The sequence below is a fragment of the Pseudophryne corroboree genome, chromosome 3 (genome assembly GCF_028390025.1).
Source record: "Pseudophryne corroboree isolate aPseCor3 chromosome 3, aPseCor3.hap2, whole genome shotgun sequence".
Taxonomy (NCBI): domain Eukaryota; kingdom Metazoa; phylum Chordata; class Amphibia; order Anura; family Myobatrachidae; genus Pseudophryne; species Pseudophryne corroboree.
This window is the reverse complement of record NC_086446.1, coordinates 562,487,540-562,503,619: the sequence shown is the minus strand read 5'-3', so window position 1 is coordinate 562,503,619 and position 16,080 is coordinate 562,487,540. Positions and strand designations below refer to the sequence as shown.

Genomic DNA, 16,080 nt, shown 5'->3' with positions numbered 1-16,080 from the left:
TGTGGGGCAACGTGTATCTGGCACTGTGGGGCAATGTGTATCTGGCACTGTGGGACAATGTGTATCTGGCACTGTGGGGTAATATGTATCTGGTACTGTGGGGTAATATGTATCTGGCACTGTGGGGCATTTGTGTATCTGGCAATGTGGGGCACTTGTATATCTGGCACTATGGGGTAATATGTATCTGGCACTGTGGAGTAATATGTATCTGGCACTGTGAGGAATTTGTGTATCTGGCACTATGGGACAATGCGTATCTGGCACTGTGGGGTAATATGTATCTGGCACTGTGGGGTAATATGTATCTGGCACTGTGGGGCATTTGTGCATCTGGCACTGTGGGGCATTTGTGCATCTGCACTGTGGGGCAACGTGTTTCTGGCACTGTGGGGTAATATGTATCTGGCACTGTGGGGCATTTGTGTATCTGGCACTGTGGGGTAATGTGTATCTGGCACTGTGGGGTAATGTGTATCTGGCCCTGTGTGGCATTTGTGTATCTGGCACTGTGGGGTAATGTGTATCTGGCACTGTGGGGTAATGTGTATCTGGCACTGTGGAGTAATGTGTATCTGTCACGGTCGGGCAATGTGTATCTGGCACTGTGTGTACTGTGTAAAAAGGGGACTCTGGCTGCGTACTGTGTAAAAAGGGGACTCTGTCTGCGTACTGTGTAAAAAGGGCCTATGTACTGTGTAAAAAGGGGACTCTATCTGTGTACTGTGTAAAAAGGGGTCTCTGCCTGCGTACTGTGTAAAAAGGGGACTCTACCTGTGTACTGTGTAAATAGTGAACTCTACTGCCGTAATGTGCAAAAATTGAATGAAGGTGTGCTGAGAGACGACACAAGGGGTAGGTGATAGTGTGCTGAGAGACGACACAAGGGGTAGGTGATAGTGTGGTGAGAGACGACACAAGGGGTAGTTGATAGTGTGCTGAGAGATGACACAGGGGGTAGGTGATAGTGTGCTGAGAGATGACACAAGGGGTAGGTGATAGTGTGCTGAGAGACGATGCAGGGGGTGAGAGACGATGCAGGGGGAGGTGATAGTGTGCTGAGAGGCGACACAGGGGGTAGGTGATAGTCATGTTGGCCATGCCCCTTCTGGTATGTGACCATGCCCCTTCTTTTTCAGTATGCACCTTTGGATAGCACACATAGTTTATTTTATGGGTTTTCTTTTGGGGGGGGGTCGCCGCTCTTCATCTTGCCCTGGGTTCCAAAAAACCCTAGTTACGCCTCTGCTTTCTATAGACATGAGGGCATATTCAGTTAGCCACATTAACCTGTTTAACACGGCTAAATGCATCTTTAATGCAGCCGGCTGCAAGTATATGTCAATTTTGGTGTATAAAATTAACCGCAATAACTTCCCAAAATTTTTCTTGCAGCCCCTGTGCAGATGAAAAGATTGGGAAATTCCTATTTTAAGGTAAATATGATGGGACTTGAGCCCTTATTCCAAGTTGATCGCTCAGTAGCTACTTTTAGCCGCCTTGCAAATGCATAGTCGCCGCCCACGGGGGAGTGTATTTTCACTTTGCAGGAGTGTGAACGACTGTGCAGCCGAGCGGCAGCAAACACATTTTGTGCAGAACAAGACCAGCCCTGTAGTTACTTATTCTGTGCAATGATTGCTGCGATGAGTGACACGGTATTGACATCAGATACTCACCCAGCAAACGCCCGGCCACGCCTGCATTTTTCCAAACACTCTTAGAAAACGGTCAGTTGACACCCAGAAACTCCCACTTCCTGTCAATCTCCTTGCGTCCGCCAGTGCGACTGGAAGCGTCGCTAGAACCTGTGCAAAACCACAAAGCTCTTTGTACTTGTACGACGCACCTGCACATTGCGGTGCATACGCATGTGCAGATTAGCCCGTTCTGCCATAATCACTGCGCTGCGAAAATCCGTAGCGAGCGATCAAATCGGAATGACCCCCCTGGATCAGAACCCCTGGGAACCCCCAAGCACTGCGAAGATTTCAATTAACTTCATTTGGCTAATAATGATGTAATTTTTGGGGTGATATTTTGCAAAGTGCAGAATAAAGGGTTAATTGCTGTGGGACAGGTATATGGGGCAGATGTTCTTAGACTTGCAGGAGGGAGTTCCAGGTTTTTTTTAACAATTGTTTTAAAGTGGCTTTTTTATGCACCCTAAGTTAATGTAGAGAATTTACTTTGCTGAAAAACACTTGCACACTATAATTTTCCAATATTATTAAAAATGCAAAAATCTGCCATTTGACACATTTTAAGAACCCCAATTACTTTACATTTGGCCACTAATAAGCTTCTATACTGTTATTCGAGGCTAGTTTGCACTTTTTGGGGGTACAGGCTGATGTTTTCCATTTTACCCCACATCTAACATCATAGAATATTACCACATGACCACTTTTTACAATTAAATTTTGCGGTAATTGAGAGCGCGAATAGTCACGCTAAGTAAAATTATTGCACACGTGGGCATGTTAATTCAAGCTGTGGTAGACATAGATAGCCCCCACAAGCAATGACTAAGGGGTATATTTACTAGTCGATTTTCATTGATTTTAAGTAGATGAAAAAGTAATCTAAATTAATGTTTTGCTTCCAGGGCTAAAACAAACAATTACTAAGATTTAAAAATCAATATAAAAACGAATCATCTGTTAATAAATGTGTGTTTCAGACCTTGAAACCCTCTAAACAAAACAACTTCCTTTGAGGTGGTAGAAATTCATTTGATGCATTTTGCACAATCCAGTTAAACTGACCATCACTGATGAATCCTCCACTTGTGAAGTATAATGTAACATATGTATAATGCATAATTTAAGTACACTAGTATAGAGTCTGGAACCTAGGAGGAGTAAGGGCCACAGGCAGTGGGGCCCACCGGGGGTTTCCTCTGTTCCCCTGTGGGCTAGTCCGACTCTGGTTAGCAGGCTGGGCATGGAGGTGACTTTTCACTCTGCACATTTTTAGATGGATCCTGAAGGCAGAAAATCTATTGAAACTAATTTTACAGAGAGAGCTCTGTGGGCCGAATGTGTGCATGTACATCGAATAGCACTAGGCAAAAATTACTTGTGCAAATAAAGAAGCTGCAACTGATTGTGATTGCCGATAGTTACGCATTGCACATAGCCGTATCTATAGAGTACAGATTACAGATGAGTAAATGTAAAGAAGTTTTATGAATCATTTTGGAAATAGAAATATCAATCAGACTGCTGGCATTTATCTTATTAGTTCAGATTTCAATAATCCCCCCTTTCCCCAGGCAGTCATATGTGTATTGTGTTAGATGCAAATTGCATAATGCAGTATTATTAATATTATAATTGTTTTTAATGGATCATATTGCACAGAGCTGATCAGAGTTTATGTAATCATTCACTTCAATCCATTCCTCATTGAATCTTGTGATTACAGTATCTGGATAATAGATCTACAGTGTCTAGGTAGACACAGTCAATAGATAGACACCATGGGGTAAATTTACTAAGATAGGAATTCTATTTAAGATGGGATGTTGCCCATAGCAACCAATCAGATTCTACATCTCATTTATCTAGCACCTTCTAGAAGATAATAACTGGAATCTGATTGGTTGCTATGGGGAACATCCCATCTTAAATAGAACTCCCATCTTAGTAAATTTACCCCCATATGGTCAACATACATTACGTTGACATGTACAAAATGTCAACATGTGAAAGGTTGACAGGTAGAAAATGTTGACAGGTTCAAAAGGTCTACATCAGGGGTGACACACAAATGGCTGACACATTTTTTTTTCATATTTTCCCAACATTTGCTTGATTATCCACGTGGATTACTCTTTGGAAATGGTAGCCTTGCCTGAACGGCGGCAAGTGAAGTGAGCCCACAAGGGTATACATTAGTACGGATGGTGGTTACATACTACCAAAAATACAAGATACCCAAAAAACTGGAAAAAACTTGTGTCAACCATTTGTGTGTCGACCATTTTCATGTAGACCTTTTCACCTAGTTAAACTTTTGCACCTGTTGACCCTAATAAATGCCGACCATATGGTGTGAACCTATTGACTGTCTGCTTAGACACTGTAGATCTTCACCCTTAGAGTACAGTCTACATTCCCTACCAAATAGCATGGTTCACTTTATCAATATCCATCTAACCTACCAGTTTGTTTTTGCATTGTAGAAAGAAACTGGAGTAACAAAAGGAAGTCCAAAAAAAACACAGGGTACATACAAGCTCCACACTGACTGGTCCTGGTCAGAATTGAACTAATGCCCCCAGTGATGTAAGAAAGCATTACCACCATGCCGTAATACTGTTTTACATTCACCTCCCTCTCATGATACAGTTACCATACTTGATTAGATTGCATTTGGCATTTTATAAAACTCATATTTATATTCCCTTTTTAAAACAAGATAATGAGAGGTACTGAATATTTAATATACAGAATAAACTGTACAGTAAAAGTATTTCTGACAAAAAAGTGACTAAAATACATTTTATAAAAATAACTAATAGGGAAAAACTTAATTAACTCAGACTTTTTGTTATTAATTTGGATGAGATGAGCACGTCTGACTCTCATTGAGCTTCTTCATACACATACCTCGACACCAGAGCTACGTTCTCCTTTAAATCTCTTTTTTTGGTGGATGTCTGTTCATGATAACACTGGCTCCAAAGAGCTTTAACAGTCAAACTTTATTCTTTCGCCATCAAAGTATCAGCTGAAAGTTGAAGAATGTCTTTCAGCTGCCTGAAAACTAATATGGAGCATTTAGGATAAGACACAGTTTATCCAAGAATTATGTCTCAACTAATTCTCTCCCTCAGCTGTAATTTAGTCGGAAATACAAATAAACCACATACCGCTTCAAAGAACAAATTTTTGGTGTGTTTAATTATTTTTCCCACCTCGTCCAGTCCCAGATTCATCTTAATTAACTTAAAATGTGATTTATAAACAATTGGCGAAAAAAAATGCAATATTTGAAATTCTTTCAACTTGCAGCAAATTATTCCTTCTAACCACAAAATAAAACCATTTCCTTTTTCTGTCTTAAGCATGACTTTTTTTTATTTAGCCTTTCCCTTAATGACATGTTTAACTAGCACCACTTAAAACGGGCCCCCTAGATAACAAATTTGGAAATAATTTAAAAGGCGGTCAGACCACAATTACACATAAGCAAATTGGCCTTAAATTGCTACACAAACACAACAACCAGAGAGGTATAACAAACTAATTTATGAAGCAGGCAAACAAAAAAAAAAAAAAAAAAAAAAGATTTTTCTCATATTTGACTCTTAGACCCAAAATGCAGGTTGTTAGAAATGCTTACTAATAACATTTAAAACATATACTGTATATGTTTCAAAACTAAAAATCTGTAAGATAATGTTTGATAATGTGACAGGCATTTTTCCTTATGCCTATCATTTCTGCTGCCCTATAGTCCACTGGGTGCATTTTTGAGCCTGAAAAAATAGGCAAGACATCATGGGGTCATAATACTGTAAGTCTCTGCAACTGGACCATTCCAAGCCAAGCAGGGCCCTTGGGGAATGTGTTTTTTTCATGTGGTAGATGACTGCTGCCAGATACTGTAATGTACCTTTTACAGGAAGCTTATTTAGGTGCCTAGTTGTTCTATTAGGGAGAAAATTAGGTGGCACGATCAGGAATCCTCTAGCTAATAGGAATCAGGAGCAACGGGTAATCAGCACTTCAGCATTTTATGTACCACTGTTAAAATTCATATTCTCACATGCAAAAACGCAAGTATTGCATTGACATATGATGCTCATTACACTTCTTTTACCCTGCATGAGAACTTTAGTATATGCACAAAAAAAAGCAACACTTTTCCAAAGGATATGTATACTTTATCTTCAGATCTGTAACCACTTCAGACTATGAGTAAAGTACTCATGTTTTCTGTCTATCAACAGGAAAGGCGGCTGAAATACTGTATATACAGTAGGATGTACATTCTTAGGGGCTTCAGTGGTAAGAATTCAATCATGCACGGAATCATAGAAATAGAAATGTCTATTTTTCTTCTCCCTAATATGTAAATAAATGAGAATACTGAAGAATACTGACATGCTGTAAAGAAGGGGAGGCAGATGGTAAAATGACAGACGCAAAAGAGGGGGGTACATATTTTAAATGCAGACTCAGAGGACACACGGAACAATGGCTGACACAGAACAGAGGAAAATAGACACAAAACGAATCCATTTTCACGTGAAACATAGAAAATAAGATTTTACTCACCGGTAAATCTATTTCTCGTAGTCCGTAGTGGATGCTGGGACTCCGTAAGGACCATGGGGAATAGCGGCTCCGCAGGAGACTGGGCACAACTAAAGAAAGCTTTAGGACTACCTGGTGTGCACTGGCTCCTCCCACTATGACCCTCCTCCAGACCTCAGTTAGGATACTGTGCCCGGAAGAGCTGACACAATAAGGAAGGATTTTGAATCCCGGGTAAGACTCATACCAGCCACACCAATCACACCGTATAACTCGTGATACTATACCCAGTTAACAGTATGAAATATAACTGAGCCTCTCAACAGATGGTTCTACAATAACCCTTTAGTTAGGCAATAACTATAAACAAGTATTGCAGACAATCCGCACTTGGGATGGGCGCTCAGCATCCACTACGGACTACGAGAAATAGATTTACCGGTGAGTAAAATCTTATTTTCTCTGACGTCCTAAGTGGATGCTGGGACTCCGTAAGGACCATGGGGATTATACCAAAGCTCCCAAACGGGCGGGAGAGTGCGGATGACTCTGCAGCACCGGATGAGCAAACTCTAGGTCCTCCTCAGCCAGGGTATCAAACTTGTAGACTCTTGCAAAAATGTTTGAACCCGACCAAGTATCAGCTCGGCAAATTTGTAAAGCCGAGACCCCTCGGGCAGCCGCCCAAGAAGAGCCCCTTTCCTCGTGGAATGGGCTTGTACAGATTTAGGTGCGGCAGTCCAGCCGCAGAATGTGCAAGTTGAATCGTGCTACAGATCCAGCGAGCAATAGTCTGCTTAGAAGCAGGAGCACCCAGCTTGTTGGGTGCATACAGGATAAATAGCGAGTCAGTTTTCCTGACTCCAGCCGTCCTGGAAACATATACTTTTCAGGGCCCTGACTACGTCCAGTAACTTGGAATCCTCCAAGTCCCAAGTAGCCGCAGGCACCACAATAGGTTGGTTCACATGAAAAACTGATACCACCTTAGGAAGGAATTGGGAACGAGTCCTCAATTAAGCCTTATCCATATAAAAAATCAGATAAGGGCTTTTGCATGACAAAGCCACCAATTCTGATACACGCCTGGCCGACGCCAAGGCCAACAGCATGACCACTTTCCACGTGAGGTATTGTAGCTCCACGGATTTAAGTGGCTCAAACCAATGCGACTTCAGGAAATCCAACACCACATTGACTATGCAGCACTCCCTTTACAAAAGTCTGAACTTCAGGCAGTGAAGCCAGTTCTATTTTGGAAGAAAATCGATAGAGCCGAAATCTGGACCTTAATGGAACCCAATTTTAGGCCCATAGTCACCCTGACTGTAGGAAGTGCAGAAATCAACCTAGCTGAAATTCCTCCTTTGGGGCCTTCCTGGCCTCACAGCACGCAACATATTTCCGCCATATGCGGTGATAATGGTTTGCGTTCACTTCTTTCCTAGCTTTAATTAGCGTAGGGATAACTTCCTCCGGAATGCCATTTTCCTTCAGGATCCGGCGTTCAACCGCCATGCCGTCAAACGCAGCCGCGGTACGTCTTGGAACAGACAGGCCCCCTGCTGCAGCAGGTCCTGTCTGAGCGGCAGAGGCCATGGGTCCTCTGAGATCATTTCTTGGAGTTCTGGGTACCAAGCTCTTCTTGGCCAATCCGGAACAATGAGTATAGTTCTTACTCATCTCCTTCTTATTATTCTCATTACCCTGGGTAAGAGAGGCAGAGAAGGGAACACATACACCGACTGGTACACCCACGGTGTTACCAGAGCGTCCACAGCTATCGCCTGAGGGTCCCTTGACCTGGCGCAATATCTTTGTAGCTTTTTGTTGAGGCGGGACGCCATCATGTCCACCTGTGGCCTTTCCCAATGGTGTACAATCATTTGGAAGACTTCTGGATGAAGTCCCCACTCTCCCGGGTGGAGGTCGTGTCTGCTGAGAAAGTCTGCTTCCCAGTTGTCCACTCCGGGAATGAACACTGCTGACAGTGCTAACACATGATTTTCCGCCCATCGGAGAATCCTTGTGGCTTCTGCCATCGCCATCCTGCTTCATGTGCCGCCCTGTCGGTTTACATGAGCGACCGCCGTGATGTTGTCTGACTAGATCAGCACTGGCCGGTGTTGAAGGAGGGGTCTAGCCTGACTTAGGGCATTGTAAATGGCCCTTAGTTCCAGAATATTTATATGTAGGGAAGTCTCCTGACTTTTCCATAGTCCTTGGAAGTTTCTTCCCTGTGTGACTGCCCCCCAGCCTCGAAGGCTGGCATCCGTGGTCACCAGGACCCAGTCCTGTATGCCGAATCTGCGGCCCCCTAGAAGATGAGCACTCTGCAGCCACCACAACAGCGACACCCTGGCCCTTGGAGACAGGGTTATCCGCCGATGCATCTGAAGATGCGACCCGGACCACTTGTCCAACAGATCCCACTGGAAGATCCTTGCATGGGACCTGGTGAATGGAATTTCTTCGTAAGAAGCTACCATCTTTCCCAGGGCTCGCGTGCATTGATGCACCGACACCTGTATTTGTATTAGGAGGTCTCTGTCTAGAGACGACAACTCCTAGGACTTCTCCTCCGGGAGAAACCCTTTTTATCCTGTTCTGTGTCCAGAACCATACCCAGGAACAGTAGACACGTCGTAGGAACCAGCTGCGACTTTGGAATATTCAGAATCCAGCCGTGCTGTTGTAGCACTTCCCGAGATAGTGCTACTCCGACGAACAACTGCTCCCTGGACCTCGCCTTTATAAGGAGATCGTCCAAGCACGGGATAATGATTTCGGCCATTACCTTGGTAAATACCCTCGGTGCCGGGGACAGACCAACGGCAACGTCTGAAATTGGTAATGACCATCCTGTACCACAATTTTGAGGTACTCCTGGTGAAGAGGGTAAATAGGGACATGCAGGTAAGCATCCTTGATGTCCAGTGATACCATGAAATTCTCCAGGCTTGCAATAATCGCCCTGAGCGATTCCATTTTGAACTTGAACCTTCGTATATAAGTGTTCAAGGATTTCAATTTTAGAATGGGTCTCACCGAACCGTCTGGTTTCAGTACCACAACATTTTGGAATAGTAACCCCGGCTTTGTTGAAGGAGGGGTACCTTGATTTCACCTGCTAGAAGTACAGTTTGTGAATTGCCGCCAGTACTACCTCCCTTTCTCTGAGGGCAGCAGGCAAGGCTGATGTGAGGTAACGGCGAGGGGGAGTCGCCTCGAACTCCAGCCTGTATCCCTGTGATACTACTTGCAGAACCTAGGGATCCACCTGTGGGCAAGCCCACTGGTCCCTGAAGTTCCCGAGACGCGCCCCCACCGCACCTGTCTCCACCTGTGGAGCTCCAGCGTCATGCGGTGGACTCAGAGGAAGCGGGGGAAGATTTTTGATCCTGGGAACTGGCTGTCTGGTGCAGCTTTTTCCTTCTTCCCTTGTCTCTGTGCAGAAAGGAAGCGCCTTTGACCCGCTTGCTTTTCTGAAGCCGAAAGGACTGTACCTGAAAATACGGTGCTTTCTTAGGCTGTGAGGAAACCTGAGGTAAAAAATTTTCTTCCCAGCTGTTGCTGTGGATACGAGGTCCAAGAGACCATCCCCAAACAATTCCTCACCCTTATAAGGCAGAATCTCCATGAGCCTTTTAAAGGCAGCATCACCTGTCTACTGCCGGGTCTCTACTACCCTCCTGGCAGAATGGACATTGCATTAATTCTGGATGCCAGCCGGCAAATATCCCTCTGTGCATCCTTCATATATAAGACGACGTCTTTAATATGCTCTATGTTAGCAAAATATTATCCCTGTCTAGGGTATTAATATTATCTGACAGGGTATCAGACCACGCTGCAGCAGCACTATTTATGCTGAGGCAAATGCAGGTCTCAGTATAGCACCTGAGTGTGTATATACAGACTTCAGGATAGTCTCCTGCTTTTTATCAGCAGGCTCCTTCAAAGTGGCTGTATCCCAAGACGGCAGTGCCACCTTTTTTGAGAAACGTGTGAGCGCCTTATCCACCCTAGGGGATATCTCCCAACGTGACCTATCCTCTGGCGGGAAAGGGTACGCCAGCAGTAACTATTTAGAAATTACCATTTTCTTATCGGGGGAACCCACACTCTTTACACACTTCATTCACTCATCTGATGGGGGAACAAAACACTGGCTGCTTTTTCTCCCCAAACATAAAACCCCTTTTATGTGGTACTTGGGTTCATGTCAGAAATGTGTAACACATTTTTCATTGCCGAGATCATGCAACGGATGTTCCTAGTGGATTTTGTATATGTCTTAACCTCGTCGACACTGGAGTCAGACTCCGTGCCGACATCTGTGTCTGCCATCTGAGGTAACCCTGATGGCCTTTGAGACGCCTGGGCAGGCGCGGGCTGAGAAGCCGGCTGTCCCACAGCTGTTACGTCATCCAGCCTTTTATGTAAGGAGTTGACATTGTTGGTTAATACCTTCCACCTATCCATCCACTCTGGTGTCAGCCCCACAGGGGGCGACATCCCATTTATCGGCCTCTGCTCCGCCTCCACGTAACCTTCCTCATCCAACATGTCGACACAGCCGTACCGACACACCGCACACACAGGGAATGCTCTGACTGAGGACAGGACCCCACAAAGTCCTTTGGGGAGACAGAGAGAGAGTATGCCAGCACACACCAGAGCGCTATATAATGCAGGGATTAACACTATAACTGAGTGATTTTTCCCCCAATAGCTGCTTGTATACACATATTGCGCCTAAATTTAGTGCCCCCCCTCTCTTTTTAACCCTTTGAGCCTGAAAACTACAGGGGAGAGCCTGGGGAGCTGTCTTCCAGCTGCACTGTGAAGAAAAAATGGCGCCAGTGTGCTGAGGGAGATAGCCCCGCCCCTTTTTTGGCGGACTTTTCTCCCGCTTTTTTCATGGATTCTGGCAAGGGTAATTTATCACATATATAGCCCTGGGACTATATATTGTGATGATTTGCCAGCCAAGGTATATTATATTGCCCTCAGGGCGCCCCCCCCCCAGCGCCCTGCACCCATCAGTGACCGGAGTGTGAGGTGTGCATGAGGAGCAATGGCGCACAGCTGCAGTGCTGTGCGCTACCTTGTTGAAGACAGAAGTCTTCTGCCGCCGATTTTCTGAAACACTTCTTGCTTCTGGCTCTGTAAGGGGGCCGGCGGCGCGGCTCCGGGACCGAACATCGAGGTCGGGTCCTGTGGTCGATCCCTCTGGAGCTAATGGTGTCCAGTAGCCTAAGAAGCCCAAGCTACCACCAGTTAGGTAGGTTCGCTTCTTCTCCCCTTAGTCCCTCGCTGCAGTGAGTCTGTTGCCAGCAGATCTCACTGTAAAAAAAAAAACCTAAAATATACTTTCTTTCAAGGAGCTCAGGAGAGCCCCTAGTGTGCATCCAGCTCAGCCGGGCACAAGATTCTAACTGAGGTCTGGAGGAGGGTCATAGTGGGAGGAGCCAGTGCACACCAGGTAGTCCTAAAGCTTTCTTTAGTTGTGCCCAGTCTCCTGCGGAGCCGCTATTCTCCATGGTCCTTACGGAGTCCCAGCATCCACTTAGGACGTCAGAGAAAATAAGATTTTACTTACCGATAAATCTATTTCTCGTAGTCCGTAGTGGATGCTGGGGACTCCGTCAGGACCATGAGGATTCGCGGCTCCGCAGGAGACAGGGCACAAAAATAAAGCTTTAGGATCAGGTGGTGTGCACTGGCTCCTCCCCCTATGACCCTCCTCCAAGCCTCAGTTAGGATACTGTGCCCGGACGAGCGTACACAATAAGGAAGGATTTTGAATCCCGGGTAAGACTCATACCAGCCACACCAATCACACCGTACAACTTGTGATCTGAACCCAGTTAACAGTATGACAAACGTAGGAGCCTCTGAACAGACGGCTCACAACAATAACAACCCGATTTTTTTGTAACAATAACTATGTACAAGTATTGCAGACAATCCGCACTTGGGATGGGCGCCCAGCATCCACTACGGACTACGAGAAATAGATTTATCGGTAAGTAAAATCTTATTTTCTCTGACGTCCTAGTGGATGCTGGGGACTCCGTCAGGACCATGGGGATTATACCAAAGCTCCCAAACGGGCGGGAGAGTGCGGATGACTCTGCAGCACCGAATGAGAGAACTCCAGGTCCTCTTTAGCCAGGGTATCAAATTTGTAGAATTTTACAAACGTGTTCTCCCCCGACCACGTAGCTGCTCGGCAGAGTTGTAATGCCGAGACCCCTCGGGCAGCCGCCCAGGATGAGCCCACCTTCCTTGTGGAATGGGCCTTGACAGATTTAGGCTGTGGCAGGCCTGCCACAGAATGTGCAAGTTGAATTGTGCTACAAATCCAACGAGCAATCGTCTGCTTAGAAGCAGGAGCACCCAGCTTGTTGGGTGCATACAGTATAAACAGCGAGTCAGATTTTCTGACTCCAGCCGTCCTTGAAATATATATTTTCAATGCCCTGACAACGTCCAGCAACTTGGAATCCTCCAAATCGCTAGTAGCCGCAGGCACCACAATAGGCTGGTTCAGGTGAAACGCTGACACCACCTTAGGCAGAAACTGAGGACGCTTCCGCAGTTCTGCCCTGTCCGAATGGAAAATCAGATATGGGCTTTTATACGATAAAGCCGCCAATTCTGACACTCTCCTGGCTGAAGCCAGGGCCAGTAGCATGGTTACTTTCCATGTAAGATATTTCAAATCCACCGATTTGAGTGGCTCAAACCAATGGGATTTGAGAAAATCCAAAACTACATTAAGGTCCCACGGAGCCACTGGGGGCACAACCGGGGCTGTATATGTAGTACTCCTTTTACAAAAGTCTGGACTTCAGGAACTGAAGCCAATTCTTTCTGGAAGAAAATCGACAGGGCCGAAATTTGAACCTTAATGGACCCCAATTTGAGGCCCATAGGCAATCCTGTTTTCAGGAAATGTAGGAATCGACCCAATTGAAATTCCTCCGTGGGGGCCTTCCTGGCCTCACACCACGCAACATATTTTCTCCAAATGCGGTGATAATGTTGTGCAGTCACCTCCTTCCTGGCTTTTACCAGTGTAGGAATGACCTCTTCCGGAATGCCTTTTTCCCTTAGAATTCGGCGTTCAACCGCCATGCCGTCAAACGCAGCCGCGGTAAGTCTTGGAATAGACACGGTCCCTGCTGAAGCAGGTCCCGTCTTAGAGGTAGAGGCCACGGATCTTCCGTGAGCATCTCCTGAAGTTCCGGGTACCAAGTTCTTCTTGGCCAATCCGGAGCCACGAGTATCGTTCTTACTCCCCTTTGCCGTATAATTCTCAGTACTTTTGGTATGAGAGGCAGAGGAGGAAACACATACACTGACTGGAACACCCACGGTGTTACCAGAGCGTCCACAGCTATTGCCTGAGGGTCTCTTGACCTGGCGCAATACCTGTCCAGTTTTTTGTTGAGGCGAGACGCCATCATATCCACCTTTGGTTTTTCCCAACGGTTCACAATCATGTGGAAGACTTCTGGATGAAGTCCCCACTCTCCCGGGTGTAGATCGTGTCTGCTGAGGAAGTCTGCTTCCCAGTTGTCCACTCCCGGAATGAACACTGCTGACAGTGCTATCACATGATCTTCCGCCCAGCGAAGAATCCTTGCAGCTTCTGCCATTGCTCTCCTGCTTCTTGTGCCGCCCTGTCTGTTTACGTGGGCGACTGCCGTGATCTTGTCCGACTGGATCAACACCGGCTGACCCTGAAGCAGAGGTTTTGCCAGGCTTAGAGCATTGTAAATCGCTCTTAGCTCCAGTATATTTATGTGAAGAGACATCTCCAGGCTTGACCATACTCCCTGGAAGTTTCTTCCCTGTGTGACCGCTCCCCAGCCTCTCAGACTGGCATCCGTGGTCACCAGGACCCAGTCCTGTATGCCGAATCTGCGGCCCTCTAACAGATGAGCACTCTGCAACCACCACAGAAGAGACACCCTTGTCCGTGGCGATAAGGTTATCCGCTGATGCATCTGCAGATGCGATCCGGACCATTTGTCCAGCAGATCCCACTGAAAAGTTCTTGCGTGAAATCTGCCGAATGGAATCGCTTCGTAAGAAGCCACCATTTTTCCCAGGACCCTTGTGCAATGATGCACTGACACTTTTCCTGGTTTTAGGAGGTTCCTGACTAGCTCGGATAACTCCCTGGCTTTCTTCTCCGGGAGAAACACCTTTTTCTGGACTGTGTCCAGAATCATCCCTAGGAACAGCAGACGTGTCGTCGGAAACAGCTGCGGTTTTGGAATATTTAGAATCCACCCATGCTGTCGTAGAACTACTTGAGATAGTGCTACTCCGACCTCCAACTGTTCTCTGGACCTTGCCCTTATCAGGAGATCGTCCATTTTCTTTGAAGAAGAATCATCATTTCGGCCATTACCTTGGTAAGGACCCGGGGTGCCGTGGACAATCCAACCGGCAGCGTCTGAAACTGATAGTGACAGTTCTGTACCACGAACCTGAGGTACCCTTGGTGAGAAGGGCAAATTGGGACATGGAGGTAAGCATCTGTCCCGGGACACCATATAGTCCCCTTTTTCCTGGTTCGCTATCACTGCTCTGAGTGACTCCATCTTGATTTGAACCTTTTTATGTAAGTGTTCAAATATTTCAGATTTAGAATAGGTCTCACCGAGCCGTCTGGCTTCAGTACCACAATATAGTGTGGAATAATACCCCTTTCCTTGTTGTAGGAGGGGTACTTTGATTATCACCTGCTGGGAATACAGCTTGTGAATTGTTTCCACTACTGCCTCCCTGTCGGAGGGAGACGTTGGTAAAGCAGACTTCAGGAACCTGCGAGGGGGAGACGTCTCGAACTTCCAATCTGTACCCCTGGGATACTACTTGTAGGATCCAGGGGTCCACTTGCGAGTGAGCCCACTGCGTGCTGAAACTCTTGAGACGACCCCCCACCGCACCTGAGTCCGCTTGTACGGCCCCAGCGTCATGCTGAGGACTTGGCAGAAGCGGTGGAGGGCTTCTGTTCCTGGGAATGGGCTGCCTGCTGCAGTCTTCTTCCCTTTCCTCTATCCCATGGCAGATATGACTGGCCTTTTGACCGCTTGCCCTTATGGGGACGAAAGGACTGAGGCTGAAAAGACGTTGTCTTTTTCTCCTTTATACGGCAATACTTCCATGTGCCGTTTGGAATCTGCATCACCTGACCACTGTCGTGTCCATAAACAACTTCTGGCAGATATGGACATCGCACTTACTCTTGATGCCAGAGTGCAAATATCCCTCTGTGCATCTCGCATATATAGAAATGCATCCTTTAAATGCTCTATAGTCAGTAAAATACTGTCCCTGTCAAGGGTATCAATATTTTCAGTCAGGGAATCCGACCAAGCCACCCCAGCGCTGCACATCCAGGCTGAGGCGATCGCTGGTCGCAGTATAACACCAGTATGTGTGTATATACTTTTTAGGATATTTTTCAGCCTCCTATCAGCTGGCTCCTTGAGGGCGGCCCTATCTGGAGACGGTACCGCCACTTGTTTTGATAAGCGTGTGAGCGCCTTATCCACCCTAAGGGGTGTTTCCCAACGCGCCCTAACTTCTGGCGGGAAAGGGTATACCGCCAATAATTCTCTATCGGGGGAAACCCACGCATCATCACACACTTCATTTAATTTATCTGATTCAGGAAAAACTACAGGTAGTTTTTTCACACTCCACAAAATACCCTTTTTTGTGGTACTTGTAGTATCAGAAATATGTAACACCTCCTTCATTGCCCTTAACAAGTAACGTGTGG

The 16,080-nt window shown here is 46.1% G+C and overlaps 1 protein-coding gene and 1 long non-coding RNA gene across 6 annotated transcripts in view; one reads left to right on the top strand and one right to left on the bottom strand.

Annotated features, from left to right (window-relative positions):
- ANKFN1 (ankyrin repeat and fibronectin type III domain containing 1) overlaps positions 1 to 16,080 on the bottom strand; it is a 1,208,371-nt gene that overhangs the window by 507,540 nt on the left and 684,751 nt on the right. The window lies entirely within an intron of this gene.
- Positions 1 to 16,080, top strand: part of LOC135056305 (uncharacterized) — a 200,501-nt gene that overhangs the window by 174,135 nt on the left and 10,286 nt on the right. The window contains exons 2-3 of the long non-coding RNA XR_010243946.1: positions 1,396 to 1,436; positions 5,963 to 6,020. This is a non-coding gene — a long non-coding RNA (uncharacterized LOC135056305). The remainder of the gene's footprint in view (positions 1 to 1,395; positions 1,437 to 5,962; positions 6,021 to 16,080) is intronic.